Below are 17,026 nucleotides of genomic sequence, written 5' to 3'. Positions count from 1 at the left end.
TCTTCCAACCACTGTGACCTTGACATTTTAGATAGTGACATGGGCCTTAGAATCGACACCTGTCTTGATGCGGTAGACATTTACAAGTTATCTTGAAATATTTGAATACCGCAAATACTATGATAATTGTGACGTCATTAACGTCTTGAGAAAATGACGTCACATATGTGTGTAAATGTTTAAAATGGACGCCAACTTTGCTACGACTGGACATGTTGTCTGCTTTTACCATTAGATATTTATGTACATGTATTCGGCAGCTTTGAATAAACCAACCGTCATGTTATTATGGTATGGTAAGAATCTTGGATAGGGAATGTTAGAAATATGTTGAAAAAGATCAAGTGTCACCAAAATTTACAACAGAACCATGAAACGAACGTCTGAATCCCACGTACATCGCGGGGGCAGAGAATGGTGACGTAAGCGTCCACCAGAAGGTAACCCATGTTCTTTTAATATTAAGTTAAATCTGAAACAATTTGTCAGTAGACAGATCTACAGTGCATTAAGGTCGAATTAAGACGCTTAAATATAGTCTAATCTGTAAACAAAATTTGTCCTCAAACTGGAACATAGGACTTCAGTATATTTTTGCACTGATGAAAAAGTTCACTAGAAATGCAGTATGGAAATATTCAAAATATGTCAAACGTTAAATTTAAGAATCATGACCGAAAAAAAAAATATTTAGATCTAACACCAATTCTTACGAAAGCAAGATTAAATGTTAATTGAATCTACAGTACTTAACCTTAGAAATTATAAATACTTCATTTTTCATTAATTAACTTATAATCCTAATTTCATAGCTGCATATTAATAACCAGTCTTCATGTAATAGGGATTAAAAAGTTCGAATACCCTTTCAAATGTAAGTTGCATCAATTGACTCTAATTTGTGCCATTTATACCTTTAATGTTGTTTTCTTTTATAAAAAATAATTCTCACGGTAGTTTGGCTTCCCGCATCACGTGATCTACATTTTCGACTAAAAGGCCTACTTTTGCGATTTTTTTTCTTTTAAAAATTCTCAAAGCATAAGTAATAAAGATATCCGCTTTTTAATTTCATTTTAAAAAGACCACGACTTATAAATTGAATAAACTGGCTGTGACTGAATCGGAACCTAAGACACGGCATAAAAAAGGAAAGAAAACTAAAATAATTGAAACATAGAAAGAAAGAAAGAAAGAAAGAAAGAAAGAAAGAAAGAAAGAAAGAAAGAAAAGAGAGAGAGAGAGAGAGAGAGAGAGAGAGAGAGAGAGAGGGAGAAAGAGAGAAAGAAAGAAAGAAGCTATCGATTCGATGATGGATTAACATGACTCAGAAAGTCTAGAAACTTAAATAAACACAATTTTATTTTACGGTTATGATTGTTTTTATTTAAACTAATAAAGATAATCAATTTAGATCTATATATAATGCTTTTATTATTTTCTTTTAATTATTATTTTCTTTTGCAGACGCAATTTTAGATACTATGAATATTTATTTTATGAAAGCACCATATACATGCTAATACATGATAAAACTTCGAAATCCAATATTTTTTTGAAAGTTCTTGTTCTTACCCTATATCTATTCCTGGGAAGGGCTTAATCTAATGTTGTAAGAACTTGTTGCCCAACCCATTTGCATTTTGATATATACTCATTATTTGTATGATATGTTTGTAAACATGTATTTAATGCAATACTAAACCCTATATAAAATGAAACTGTGACAAAACCGTCCGCTTTTTAGTTTAGAGGAAAAAAAAGCACTTTTCTTAGCCTGACAATTATGACTACATTAAAGCACTCACCTAAAGTATTCGTTTCTGTCCATGTAGTTTACGAGAATTAATCTGAAGTTTGGAAAGTCACATAAGCTTAAAGGGACTCCACTGATTTTTTTTACATGACAATGGACTGGACAGGTTAAAAAAGTCTGAAAACAATAACTGTGATTTATTTTATGTTGCGACGACCTCAACGATACCTCAAATTCAGGTACGATAACCTTAAAAATGATAAATTCTACAAAGTACTCATTAAGTACTGAGGGACAGTGAAGTCTCGGGTCAAAATAGTTGTAACGTTTGTTTGCGATACACTTGAATTTTGCAATATACTTAATTACTTAAGTAAACGATATATATGCCAAGGGACACATTAGAAAAAGTAAAAGGTGTAATTAAGAAGGTCGCTTAAGATATCGTAACGGTACGACAGATTTCGCACTTAAAATTTTCTTATCCTTGTGATCGTAAGTTACTCTTACCACAGAACTTTGACCTAAGATCTGTGTGTGTGTTTTTTTTTCTGAAAAGGTTAATTGAACTTGGTTTTTAAAAGTGTAATGTACATATAAAATGTATTGTATAAGATACTATAACGTATATTTGATTGTTATCTGAAGTGTATCATATTATATACTGTAATGTGTATCTTAAGTGTATCATATTAAATACTGTAATGTGTATCTTAAATGTATCATATTATATACTGTAATGTGTATCTTAAGTGTATCATATTATATACTGTAATGTGTATCTTAAGTGTATCATATTATATACTGTAATATGTATCTTAAGTGTATCATATTATATACTGTAATGTGTATCTTAAGTGTATCATATTATATACTGTAATGTGTATCTAAAGTGTATTATATTATATACTTTAATGTGTATCTTAAGTGTATCATATTAAATACTGTAATGTGTATCTAACGTGTATCATATTATATACTGTAATGTGTATCTAACGTGTATCATACAAGATTCATGAATGTTATACTGAAGTGTATCATATGAAATATTGTTATGTATATCTGTGCCGTATCATATAATATTCTGCAATATTATCTGAAGGTGATCATACAAAATACTGTTATTTGAATCTGAAGTATCATATAAAATACTGTTATATTATTTCATTGTGTCATATAAGATGTATTTCTGAAGTAGATCATATAAAATACAATCACTACAGTATATCTCGCACTTTAATAATATATTATGGATGAGTTTTTTGATTGTCAAGAACGTAAAATGTACAGATATAGAAGCATTTTTACTATTGCAGCTCTATTCTGTAAAAAAGCCGCTTTCTAAACCTTGCTACACGTATACATTTTACTTATAATACTGCACGTTTGTAACTTCATTTTTCATTGGATAATCGTGACGTTTATATTATTAGTTATAAAGATTGCTGACAGGTTATATGACCCTATATAAACGGCTGTTTGTAAATATAGCCCGAGCAACAGCCGTTTATATAGGGCCATATAACCTGTCAGCAATCTTTATAACGAATTTATAATACTGCAAACTTCTTTTTCTTTAGAGAAAAATGAGATTTCTTCATGAATTCAGAGCAGCCGTGTATATCAAATTATATATATACGTCACGATTATCCAATGAAAAGCGACGTTACAAACGTGCAGTTTTATAAAGTTTTATATACACGACTGCTGTCGATTCATGAAGAAATCTTACTTTTTTCTCTAAAAATGATGCTTGCTGTATTATATTCGTTATAAAGATTGTTGACAGGTTATATGGCCGTATTTAAACGGCTGTTTGCAATATAACCCTCGCCTAACAGCTCGGGTTATATTTACAAATAGTTGAACGAATATAAGTGTTCAGCTGATACTTTCACATACACCGAGACACTACAGCATCAATACTACACTATGTTTATTGCCCTTTGTTCCTTTTCTAGCATAATTTATGTCCGAACAAGAACTCATAAAATTTAAGAGATATTTATTTGTAACTTCATTTTAGGATAGGCAACAATAAAGAGGTATGCAAATTGCAAAAAATGACGACACTCTACTCCATGGTTTTAAAGTAATTGTCCTTTTCTATGCTGAAATTTCAAGGGCCATAATCCAAAACGCTTTTTTAAAATACCAAGTTGAAACTTCAGCGGTGAATAGATTTGTTAGATTGGAAATGCTTTTCACTCAATATCTTTAAATTATTGCCCTTTATTATATTTTGCTCTCAATTTTGTCCAGGCTTTAAACTCAGACTCTCTTATAAGTTTTGCCCTCTGCTGTGTATTCTTAATGCTATGTATGAAAATTGATTTTTTTCGTAGTTTTTCCTGTTCGTTGGGGTATTTGGCTCAATGCAAAAAGATTAAGTTTACTAAAATAAGAATTAGAGAATGGTCTGTAGAAATGTTGAAGTAAAATAAACAACTATTATAATTATTATCATGATACAAAATACACAAAAATTTGAAAATTGAAAAAATAAGAAAATGAATCGATTTATGTCTAACATGTTTGCTTCCGAGTAACAGACTAACTTATATATCTATAAGGAGATCCAAATTCTTTTGATTTTACAAAATAACAAAATAAAATAAATGAATAACTATTTAAAGAATAAATAAATAAATAAATAAATAAATAAATAAATAAATAAATAAATAAGCAATTACAAAGTGCTTATCGTTCTATATGTGACAGTCAGTGACATCAATTGTTTCTCTGGAAATGTGCACGTTTAATGTGTTGGGGGTATTATGGATGTCGACGCATACTTAATGTCAATGTTAACTGCTTTATTCCGTATATTATTGCGGTTGAATTATAGTCCCGTATACAGCTCACACCTATTTAGTCGTATACGGCGTGCATTGGATATGGATGATATGGATAAATCTATTCACGTGGAATTAGAGTTGTTTGTTAAGACAAAATATCTGGCGCTTTATATAAACTCTAGAAATCTTCAAGAGTAATGTGACGTCCTCGGCATTATATATACTGTGACGTTCTCTAAAGTTAATTTACTTCATTGTTCATTTGCAGAAGTAATTTATTGATATGAATATTTAACAATAGAGTTTTGTTAGTATAATTATGTGATGTATTGCACTGTATGTATTAAATATCCCATTGCTCTGTATTGTTTTTTTTCTCTTTATTATATGCTTTTCGGTGGTTTATAGAAATATATCAGTGGTATAAAACTGTTTCCAACAGTGAAATTACCACTTTGATAATTTCTCTGTTTTGAATTTAAGCCCCTTACGTTGTTTCAGTGAAATACCAGCGTGCACAGTACTGGGTACTAACTTAACGACGTGACGTCGTAAATGACGTCACGTTGTATTATTTTTTGGCGCGCTTTTCATTCAGTATTAGGTTTAATGTCTTTTTAAAACGTTTCTTTGCATATAATAAAAAGAAAATTTGTTGAGTTTAGTGTAAGATCGAAATTTATTACATGCTTTTCGATGGTTTATAGAAATATATCAGTGAATTAAAACTGGTAATTTCACTGTTTGAAACAGTGAAATCACCACGTTGATAATTTCACTGTTTTGAATTTAAGCCCCTTACGTTGTTTCCGTGAAATACCAGCGTGCACAGTACTGGGTACCAACTTAATGACGTGACTTCGTAAATGACGTCACGTTGTATTTTTATTTGGCGCGCTTTTCATTCAGTATTAGATTTAATGTCTTTTTAAAACGTTTATTTGCATATAATAAAAAGAAAATTTGTTTATTTTAGTGTAAGATCGAAATATATTTCACCTTGTGAACACCAAAAGTTCATATTTCACTCGTGACTGCGCCACTCGTGAAATATACCTTTTGGTGCTCACTCGGTGAAATATATTCCGATCTTACACTGAACTAAACAAATATCCTCTATATATTTCACCTTGTGAACACCAAAAGTTCATATTTCACTCGTGGCTGCGCCACTCGTGAAATATACCTTTTGGTGCTCACTCGGTGAAATATATTCCGATCTTACACTGAACTTAAATTTCAACATATTTGTTATGACGATGTTCCTATGTGCATGCAATGACCTCTGTTATGTTCTGCATAAAATGATTAATGAAAATCGGTTAATTAATACGCGTATACCTGAATCAATCAAACTTGGTGTTAAAATGGTGTTATAATCGTTTTTATATTCGATGGGGTCTGTGATTTTGTAGTTATAAGGATGAACGCCTGATCTTATGAATAGACTTCCATGTTATAATTACCCCCCTACTCCAAAGTCCGTTTGTCAGCAGTTATTTTTACTTCATGCTATTCAACATAATTATCCTAAAAAAGGCGTGCATATATCAAACAGACGCTATGCAATCTTCACTGAATTCAAGTACCTATTCAAGTGCAAATATAATTGACAAGCAGATAATACTGCGTTCCTCTTTAATATCATGTATATCACTAATAGATATTTAAAGAGATTAAATGATCTCCCAATTAGTTTAAAGTACTTTTTTATTTATAATTTTCTCTCCATCGATTCAAGAAACAAGATTTTGTTGAGGCATTAACATAATTTCATGCCTATTACCATCCACATTATATCAATAATTAGAAATGTAATAAAATTGTATTTTGTTAATACATGGACATTCTAGCTCAATGACAGTTGAAGAGCATGGCAAAAGTGTCCGTCCGTGCGAATGAAGTGTAATAGTATTATTGTCCCGACATTAGAGAAGGTATGAAAAGAATGAATTTCAACACATTTTAGAATGTACTAGTTTAAAGTTTATTTCTTAAATAAAAAAGAGAAAAGCTTTATTACACTTCATAAAAAGAGACCTCTGACTTCAATCAAATTTGCGTAAAAAGATTAAATAATTTATTTTTTAAATTATACGATATGTTCATGTTTCAATATATGTGAATACCACTATAGGCGATGACCATAAGAATGTCTATTCATTAGATTAAAATACACAGTTTGTAATTGATAGTTTTATATACTCAATCAAGTAATATATCTTTTATCAAACTTGAGATTAATTAATTCAAAATAAATTATTTCTTCTGTTTTTTTTTTATTCCGGGAGGACGACTATTGTACAATTCAGTACCGATCTAAAATTCTTTTCAAGTTTCGATGAATAACAAACCTTTTTCCCGCCGTAAATAACGGATTTGTTTATTCGTTCTAACCTTTAGATAATAGAATTGTATATCCTGATAATATATTATAGACAACAAATCTTTGTTTTACGAGACATTGTCTTTCAGTAAATAAACGATAGATTTGCATAGCTGACAAATTAGTAAGTGATACGTTTTTCCAATTTTGTATTTAATGTCTTAGATTAAATGACAAGTATTGGATAAACATGATTTTTTTTGTAATTAGGAAACTGATTTAGTATTGATATTGCCCATCAAAATAATGTACTTGAATGAATTACAGTTAGGTTCCTAACGAGTTCTCTATGTGTACCTATAAAGAATGAATATGAATAATAATCTTTGTAGATATATACTTTGGTTGATATTTCGTCACGAGTCAATGCTTAACATTTTGGAAGTATTTTACATATTACTGATGTCATGCCCGTAAAGGTGCAATCTGAAGCCAAACTACTTGTTTTAACAAAAACAATTTAGCATAGCATAGCATAGCATAGCGCAGCGCAGCGCAGCGCAGCGCAGCGCAGCGCAGCGCAGCGCAGCACAGCACAGCACAGCACAGCACAGCACAGCACAGCACAGCACAGCACAGCACACCATACCAACACCAACACTAATACCCTACCCTATTCTACCGTAACCTACAGAGTTTCATGGTCCTGTTCTGTCCGGTCCCAACACGTACCATCAAATACCCACCGTTTAATAACTTTAATTGCAGTTGAATTTTCTACCGCTTTGAATTTAAATTGTTGATCAGCATTTTAGACACTGTAATAGCTGAAATGTCTTATCAGTTATTTTAGCATAGATAATTTAAGTGATACATATGTTGTGATTGATGTAATTTTTCTCCTTCTTCATTTTTAACGTTTTACATCAGATGTATTATGTTGTTTTGAAGACTAAGTACACAGTTTTATTTATATATATTTAACTATAAAAAGGATATATTGTAACGAAAAGTTTGTTGTACCAAGTATATGTAATACAATATAATACAATATAATACAATATAATACAATTTAGAGTCTTTCTTGGATGAATAAAAGACTTTAAATCTAAACTTCAAATTGGAATTTCCAGAGATTTCGTTGACGAAAAAAAGTTTAAGTTAAAATAAATAAGCGTCCCATCCGACAGGGACTGTAAATATTCGACCAGAAAAAGGTACATATTCGTTATTTACATGTACATTAAAATGAATGACTCTACAAACTGTTTTAAACTTAGTTTTTCAATTTATTAACTTTTATACAAAGATGTGAAGTTACACACTGTATAAATGTATTTTAAATTAGCTGACCCATACTTTGCAGCATAATAGAGTAATACGTTTGAATGGGACTGTAATTAATCATAATAAAAAACAACTAAAAATTATCATTCAATCGTTCTATCGCATATAACGTCTTACAGATATATCTTACAATAAGGGTAAAACAATAGACGGTGATTCGAATAGAACTGACGGATACTTTAAATAAGTATCACCAAACGATCGCTCGTAAAACAGCATTGTTAATACCCGTACTGAGATAATTCGATCTTTTAAGAGTTTCTTGAGATTGCGTTCTTTACCTTTTCAAAAAAGAAAAATATGTACGACACGAGTTAATACTTCACTGTTGCTAAGTTTACACGTGACATTTTCTAGTGTATCTTTTTAAGCGAAACTAATTACAGTTACATAATAATAATTAAAAAGTGGACTTTTTCCCCCTTAAAAATTGGATTAAAGCTTAAAATGGTGAGTTTTAAAAACTTTTTTCCGATAATAAACTATTTGCATCATGATATTTATTGGAGCGGCTTGTTTTAGAAAAAAATAATTGTTTTTTTATATATTTATAGATTAATATTAGTAAGATTTTTCTTTTTTGACAGCGAATGTATATATTTATATTTATGTAATGTACTATATTGACGTGATGTTGTTTTCATGATAGCTTTGACAAATTTGTAAGTTTATTAAAAAATGTAATTTATAGAGAGACGAATTTTTAATTTTTTGGTTTTTCTTCGGATCTTTCAATAATCGCGTTTATTTATTATAATTTATTTTAAACCTTTGTACTTTTGGCAATTGCTTTTGTCATATTTTTGTTAAACATAAAATAAAAAGTACATAAATGAAAATAAATGAATAAAGATATATAAATGAAACTAGTGTAAAAAACCAAAATAATTTAAAGATTTCAGTTACGAATTACTGAAAACTCAAAGCAAAAAAAAAAATTATCTCATTGTACAAGGTCAACCTCATGACCAGTGTGGATGAATATCTCGCGGTGATGTATCACAAACACGAGTTCGAACACCAATATAAACGCTAATTTCTTTTATGAGTAATGCGTATACAAGGTCGGTTTTCCACTCAGGTTCCGTCATGGTCGTAAATTTATACCCAGATGTGTGAGAGTCATTTCACCACTACATAAGATAGCAAATACCATTGTACCAATTCAGTGTCGATATGACTTAAAAAGCAACAAAAATCATAGCCTAGATGGTAAAAATATAGATTAAACAGTTTTATGACATTTTATGTTTGATTTGTAGATGTCGTATATAGTTGCGATCAGAAAAAATTGATCGGAGTAAAACGGAACTGATATCATAAAAGTACGAAATACTTGTGGGGACATTTCAACTTCACGAATTCCCGATTTCATCTTCATGAATTCACATGAATCATGAATTCACAATTTATTCTTCATGAACTCACGATTTCAACTTCAAGAAATTGAATTTCGTGAAATAATGATTTCAACTTCACGAATACCGATTTCAACTTCAGGAATTCTCGATCTCATTTTCATGAATTCACGATTTCAACTTCACGAATTCACGATTTCCACTTCACGAATTCATGATTTCATCTTCATGAATTAACGATTTAATTTTACAAATTCATGATTTCAATTTCTTAAATTCTCGAATTCAACATCACGAATTCAACTTCTTCAAATTTATAATTTCAACTTCACGAACTCACGAAATCAACTTTATGAATTAACGATTTCAACTCCACAAATTCAAGATTTCAATTTCCCGAATTCACGATTTCATCTTCATGAATTGAAGATTTCAATTTCACGAATTTACGATTTCAATTTCATGAATTCACAATTACAACTCCACAAATTTAACTCGCGAATTTATGATTTCAAAATCACGATTTCAACTTCATAAAGTTGAATCTTGAATTCATGAAGTTGAAATCGTGTGCTGAAATCTTAAATTTGTGAATTCTGTATTTTGAAAACTTGAATTCATGAAGTTGAAATTAAGAATTTCCGAAGTTTTAATCGTGAATTCATGAAGTTGAAATATCCTCACCTGTTTTCCGTATTTGATGGTGGCCATTCTATTATTTCTTGAACAATGTGGATTTAAAAAAATATTCAAGCGAATATCTTGATTGTGTTTATACAAAGATTTCTACATATTTTTGTTAACAAACGATTTGTTTTGTTTCGAATTCTTATCTCAGCCTGTCATGATGACAAATGTAATTCATGACTATTCACATGGTTTGTTTGGTACTAGAATAAATAATATTCGTTTTAAAATCACATTATGCCGTTTTTCAAAAGCTTTTTCATTTTGCTGTCCGGTTATATTTCTTTTTAAAAAATACACATTGTTCAATTACAGGTACCATATTTTGCTTATGTTGCTTATTTACAATTAGTAATAATATGGTGACGGAAGTCAAAATACTTCTTTATTTACATTTTGCTACTTTTATAACATATGATTTCAAATTCAGGGCTACTTTTTTCAAGTGATTTATAATCAACTTATTTTTTTAACATCATTATATAAACCTTGTAAAACTAATGATTGCTATATCTTAGACATAACGTGCCTTTAAGCTAGATTAAGTTAAATGTTTATTTTGTAACTATTTTGACTATCATTGATTTAACTAGTTGTGTCAGGTTAAGCCAGTTTATCCTCTTTTTTTTCACAATTAACATTGAAATGAGCCAAGTCACGACAAATCCAACATAGTGCGTTTGCGACCAGCATGGATTCAGACCAACCTGCGCATCCGCACAGTCTGATCAGGATCCATGCTGTTCGCTTACAAACCATATAACAAGTAGAGAAACTGATAGCGAACAGCATGGAATCTGACCATACTGCAGGGATGCGCAGACTGGTCTGGATCCATGCTGGTCGCAAACGCACTATGTTGGTTTTGTCGTGGCGCGGCTCAAATTTGAACTGCGTGTAGCAAGCAGAACACGAGATATATCGGACATATATTTTACAAATATAAGTTAGTAAAAAAGTAAGACAGTGGAGTGAGTGAGCTTGTAAATTTTCTGTAATCGTGACATTTTCATATTTGGTAATAAAAATAACAACAGAAAAAAAAACAAACATCAACAAAGAAACTCCCACAACCCAAAACAGCCCCCGAAAACAACATTCATTCATTTGGTCCATATCTATACCTAGGAATAAGTACATGCACGTTACACCATTGAAAGGTATGTGTTGAAGAAGTTTTTAAGCGAAAGAATTGCCTCGCATAAGGCATGCAAATATGTCATGTCGAGGTGGATTGAAGTTAAGAGCTTGTTGCACCTTTTAATTATATTTTCTTACCGAAGATATTACCTCTAAAACATACATCTGTCTTTTGTAAATATGCATGCAATCCAGCACCATCGATATATGAGCAAACCAACATCATGGGTTTGTGACCAGCATGGATCCAGACCAGCCTGCGCTTCCGCGAAGTCTGATCAGGATCCATGCTGTTCGTTTACACATCATATAACAAGTAGAGAAACTGATAGCGAACAGCATGGATCCTGATCAGACTGCGCGGATGCGCAGGCTGGTCTTCATCCATGCTGGATGAAAACGCATTACGTTGGTTTTGTCGTGACGCGGCTCATATATGAAACTAGAGGATATGAAAATCTTGCTTATTAAGATAGAGAATGTCTGTTCTGTGATATGTAGTAGAAACCGAGATTCATGCTTTGTTATAATGTCATATGTATGAGGATACCAGGAATGAATTATTCATTGAACCTAATTTTTATGATTTCATCTGAAAGCTTTGTTTACAAATAAGCCAGTAATTAGAAAATGCGCCTAAAACTGTCCTCGAAATTCTAACCAGAGTAAATATATGTCTGTGTAAATAAAGTATTTTTTCGTTTTAATGACAGGTTTAGTTGAACTCATACAATTTATATTGAGTAAACAAGATAGTTATTGTCATCTTTTGTTTTGTTTAAATAACGTTTTTGTACAATTTTAAATGTCTTAGTGGTTTATGGTCAGTAAATCTCGTAATTCTTTTATAGTTAATGGCTGTATGAATATAAATGTAATATTATGTGATTTATGAACGAGTGTACATAGATGAGACTGAAATAAAAAATATGTATACATATCTTTAATCATGCAAATAAATTTCTCAAATTCTGATAGGCATAAACACTCTATATACTATGCCGTATATATCTTGAAGAACCGAAGCACGCAAACATAACAGGGTATTTCGTTAAATTCGTGGGTGCATAAACATGCATTTTTATTGAGTTTTGTTCTTTATGGCATGTTTCCTGATTCAAATGTCCTTACTTAAATTAAGGTTACAAGGTACACCGCAATGATGACTACATACTTTTATTTCGCAGCGTTAGCGTAGCAGTAGATTACGTGCTTCTTTTCCCGCGCTTCTTTGAAAACAGTCTAAAATTGATGTTTTTTATGAACTTCTCGTCATTAAGAAGTTGCGTTATCATAATCTTGCCATACAAGTACTCGGCCATATTTATCTCATTCAGGCTATATTTTCCCGTATATTCCATCAGCAACTTATAGTATTTCTTTGTCGCTAATCGTTAAGGATGGTGTATCTTTGGTTTGATTACATTGTACTAATATCATTTTGTTATATCTATATATCTAAAGATTTGTTGATAATTCTCATATCTCAAACTGTTACAATAATTCACTTTAAGATAATTCTACGTAACGAAAAATAAAGAAATTCATATGATTTCATCACATGGCATTGGGGCAGCTAATTAGGATCTATCAAGCGTCTTTATTCTGCTCGTCTTTGAGATTTAAGCTATTTGCTTATGTCTTATGTTTAACAGAACATTTTGTTTTCGCATATGTACTTTTATATAGGAGTCAGGTGCACTTTGATTTAAAGGGAGCAAAGTTGTTCTCAGTTACAATCTAATGGCCGTGTTATTTGTTTTAATGTGTCATGTAAATATTGTCCTTCATAATAAATCTATTGTACAGGGCATTAAGATAATCTCAACTAATGGCAAATAAACTTACAGTAGTACATACAATAAACATACATTACGTGGTTCTATTTGGTCAATGAAAGGTGTTCTTGTTTTCAGTTTATATAAATGAATCTTTTCAGCAAAATATTTCAGGATTCATGTGATTTAAGAAAAACTTTCGAAACGATGAACATAATGTAAAATAAACAAATAAAGAATATAATCTAGACCTCACTTTCTATAGGAAGTATCTATTATATACCAGAAAACACATAAATATCCCTTAATTATTTCGTTAGTAAAGGAATTGTTAAATAATGGCAAATAAGTTAATATGACACGGATGTCCCCACATTACACTGTTTTGTCTGTCTATATACGGACAGCATGAAAGCGGTACGGACGGACGGAGGGCAGATCTATATGCCAACCTACCACCTCCCTGGTAGTAAGGGAATGACAACAGTTACTTCAGTCATAATGTTAGTTTGTGCAAATTTATTTTTTGTTCGATTGTGTTGGAAGCTATTAGCTTATTGAAACACTCTCGAATCCGAGAGTTGTGTTGGCGTGGCCGAGTGGTTAACGCGTCGGACTAGTAATCTAAGGATTGCTGACCGCGTGGGTTCAGACACTGTCAGGGGCAAGCCGTTGTTTCCTTGGGCAAGAAACTTTACATTCATTGCTTAGTACTTGTTGGTTCCAGTCATAATGTTCATATATGTAGTGCCGTAGTAAGTTAGATTTCATGTCAATCACATATATGTAATAATCATATGAGTCGTGTCATGAAAAAACGCGGATGCGCAGGCTGGTCTGGATCCATGCTGGTCGCAAACGCATTACGTTGGTTTTGTCATGACACGGCTCATATAACATGTACCCGGCTGACACGTCACATATCTAAGTTACACCTTGTAAGCCCAGGGACCTTCAATAAGCAGCAAAGATACTTGGTTTAATAGGAGTTATTTTATTATTAATGTGAACAGCTTTTATGGTGACATTTCACTTTCATTACGTAAATCTCTTCACGAACTATCGTGACGTAAATTTAAAGCGGTAAGTGTCGGTAAAAGCACTAACGCCAACAGAAGATTTTCGTAACTTTGAGGACAGTTAAACACATTTGTTAAATTTCTTTTGTTGCTCTAAAATTCTTTACATTCATTCCCTAATGCTCAAACTATCTTAAACTGTACGAACCCACTTCTGATTACTGTATATAAACAGAGAGATCTGATATGTTTGTTTTTACGTAAATGATTGTTCCCTCAGGTGTGAAATAATAAAAGATGAACAGATAAAAATACAACAGATACATTTTCTCAATAACTTTTTATTTGCAGATAGTATAGAGTTTGACGTGTGTAACCTATACATTTTGGTTATTCGACGGGAGCTAATCGTACTAGTCGCACTAAATTATTTTCTGTAACTATGTACTCTAAAACGCACTTTATGATCCCGACCCTTGCTTTATAATATATACATATTAAACTTGATTCCCCTCTCCGGTTATGTTCCCTCTATAAACTGCGTATGTAAACGATTCAGTTTCAATTATTAGATTTGGATTGTACGATAAACCTTATTGTAGTCAAAAGGTTCCATTAAACGTACGTATTATATCTTTAACAGTGTTACGATATGTGAAAGTTAATTACAGGCTGGATATAATTATAACATCAATTACCTTTAATTTGTTGTTCTTTTCTTGAACTTTTGCGGTGATCTACGGTTCTTATCGGATATCATTGTCTATATAAGCACATGCTTATCAAATAGTTTATCATTTCGTGGTCCGTACTCTCAGTCCTTGAAAGGGCGGGTGGACCCTCATTCAGCCTAGAATAAAGCATACATATAGTATTTAAAATGTCTTATATAAAGTATACATAATTTATTCAATTTATGCAAATCAAATTGAACTTTCGAATTCTTAAGAATGAGGCAGCTTTTGAAAATGGTGTGTGTGTAACAGTGGCTGAGCGTAAATGTGATCAAAATGAAAATATCAAGTTAAATTACAGCTTTTCGAAAAAGGAATAAATACAGAAATTAGCTAATTGGGAGATAATTTATAAAGGCACCCACTATAAGTTTATCATTTCAATGTCAAGTGCATATATGCATCAAGAGTAAACACTTTTACAGATGAGTGCTGATATTCAAAATACTAGTTATAAAATCGTAACTACGCACTTTAAAACCGTCATTTAACTCATATGTAATTTTCTTTTCCTACAACATGAGTGCTGTTTGAAAGTATTGATAGATCCTCCAAATTTTTATCATCATTATTTAAACTGCTCTATTCGTCTCTTTTGTTATACCAGTAAAAACATTTACAACTCTTAACCCTTTATATAATGTAGAAATGATTGTTAAAAATAATTTGTTTTATCTAAAAAGCGTCCGCACTAGCAAAACGTTTTACTAATGAAGTCACTTGAATAATTCAATATAAATGTCCGTATGTGAGAAGCAAAAAGGCATTTCAATTTATATAGGGAAGGTAATGATCTGCTGTAATGCTCAGCTGGCTAGGCAATCTAGCAGTGCATTACTAAATATAGTGTTAAAATGCTCTGCTGGAATGCTAAGCTGGCTAGGCAATCTAGCAGGACATTACTAAATATAGTGTACAAATGCTATTCTGGAATGCTAAGCTGGCTAGGCAATCTAGCAGGACATTACTAAATATAGTTTACAAATGCTATTCTGGAATGCTAAGCTGGCTAGGCAATCTAGCAGGGTATTACTAAATATAGTGTAAAAATGCTCTGCTGGAATGCTAAGCTGGCTAGGCAATCTAGCAGAGCATTCCTAAATATAGTGAAAAAATGCTCTGCTGGAATGCTAAGCTGGCTAGGCAATCTAGCAGAGCATTACTAAATATAGTGAACAAATGCTTTTCTGGAATGCTAAGCTGGCTAGGCAATCTAGCAGGGCATTGCTAAATATAGTGTAAAAATGCTCTGCTGGAATGCTAGGCTGGCTAGGCAATCTAGCAGGGCATTCCTAAATATAGTGTAAAAATGCTCTGGTGGAATGCTAAGCTGCTAGGCAATCTAGCAGAGCATTACGAAATAACGTGTAAAAATGCTCTGTTGGAATGCTAAGCTGGCTAGGCAATCTAGCAGGGCATTACTAAATAAAGTGTTAAAATACTATGCAGGAATGCTCAACTGGCTAGGCACTATAGCAGAGCATTCCTAGATATAGTGAAAAAAATGCTCTGCTGGAATGCTAAGCTGGCTAGGCAATCAAGCAGAGCATTACTAAATACAGTGTAAAAATGCTCTGCTGGAATGCTAAGCTGGCTAGGCAGTCTAGCAGGACATTACTAAATACAGTGTAAAAATGCTCTGCTGGAATGCTAAGCTGGCTAGGCAATCTAGCAGAGCATTACTAAATATAGTGAAGAATTGCTTTTCTGGAATGCTAAGCTGGATAGGCAATCTAGCAGGGCATAACTAAATATAGTGTAAAAATGCTCTGCTGGAATGCTAAGCTGGCTAGGCAATCTAGCAGAGCATTACGAAATATAGTGTAAAAATGCTCTGCTGGAATGCTAAGCTGGCTAGGCAATCTAGCAGGGCATTACTAAATAAAGTGTTAAAATGCTCTGCAGGAATGCTCAGCTGGCTAGGCACTATAGCAGAGCATTCCTTAATACAGTGAAAAAATGCTCTGGTGGAATGCTCAGCTGGCTAGGCAATCTAGCAGAGCATTACTAGATATAGTTTAAAAATGCTCTGCTGGAATGCTCAGCTGGCTAGGCACTACAGCAGAGCATTCCTTAATATAG

General features: G+C 32.1%; 1 protein-coding gene across 2 annotated transcripts in view; it reads left to right on the top strand.

Moving 5' to 3' along the window:
• Nucleotides 1-213: 213 nt before the first annotated feature.
• LOC132755309 (cadherin-23-like) overlaps nucleotides 214-17,026 on the top strand; it is a 71,057-nt gene continuing 54,244 nt past the window's right edge. The window contains exon 1 of one of the 2 annotated variants that reach the window (XM_060746160.1): nucleotides 214-440. The gene's annotated coding sequence lies outside the window, so the exon portion shown is untranslated. Of the gene's footprint in view, nucleotides 441-8,373; nucleotides 8,679-17,026 lie in introns of those variants that run through there. The other variant, XM_060746161.1, reaches the window with a different exon arrangement.

The sequence above is a fragment of the Ruditapes philippinarum genome, unplaced genomic scaffold (assembly GCF_026571515.1).
Source record: "Ruditapes philippinarum isolate M1 unplaced genomic scaffold, ASM2657151v2 ctg2557_1_1_1_1, whole genome shotgun sequence".
Lineage (NCBI taxonomy): Eukaryota > Metazoa > Mollusca > Bivalvia > Venerida > Veneridae > Ruditapes > Ruditapes philippinarum.
Note: the sequence above shows the minus strand (reverse complement) of the source record. Positions and strands in the feature narration are given on the sequence as shown.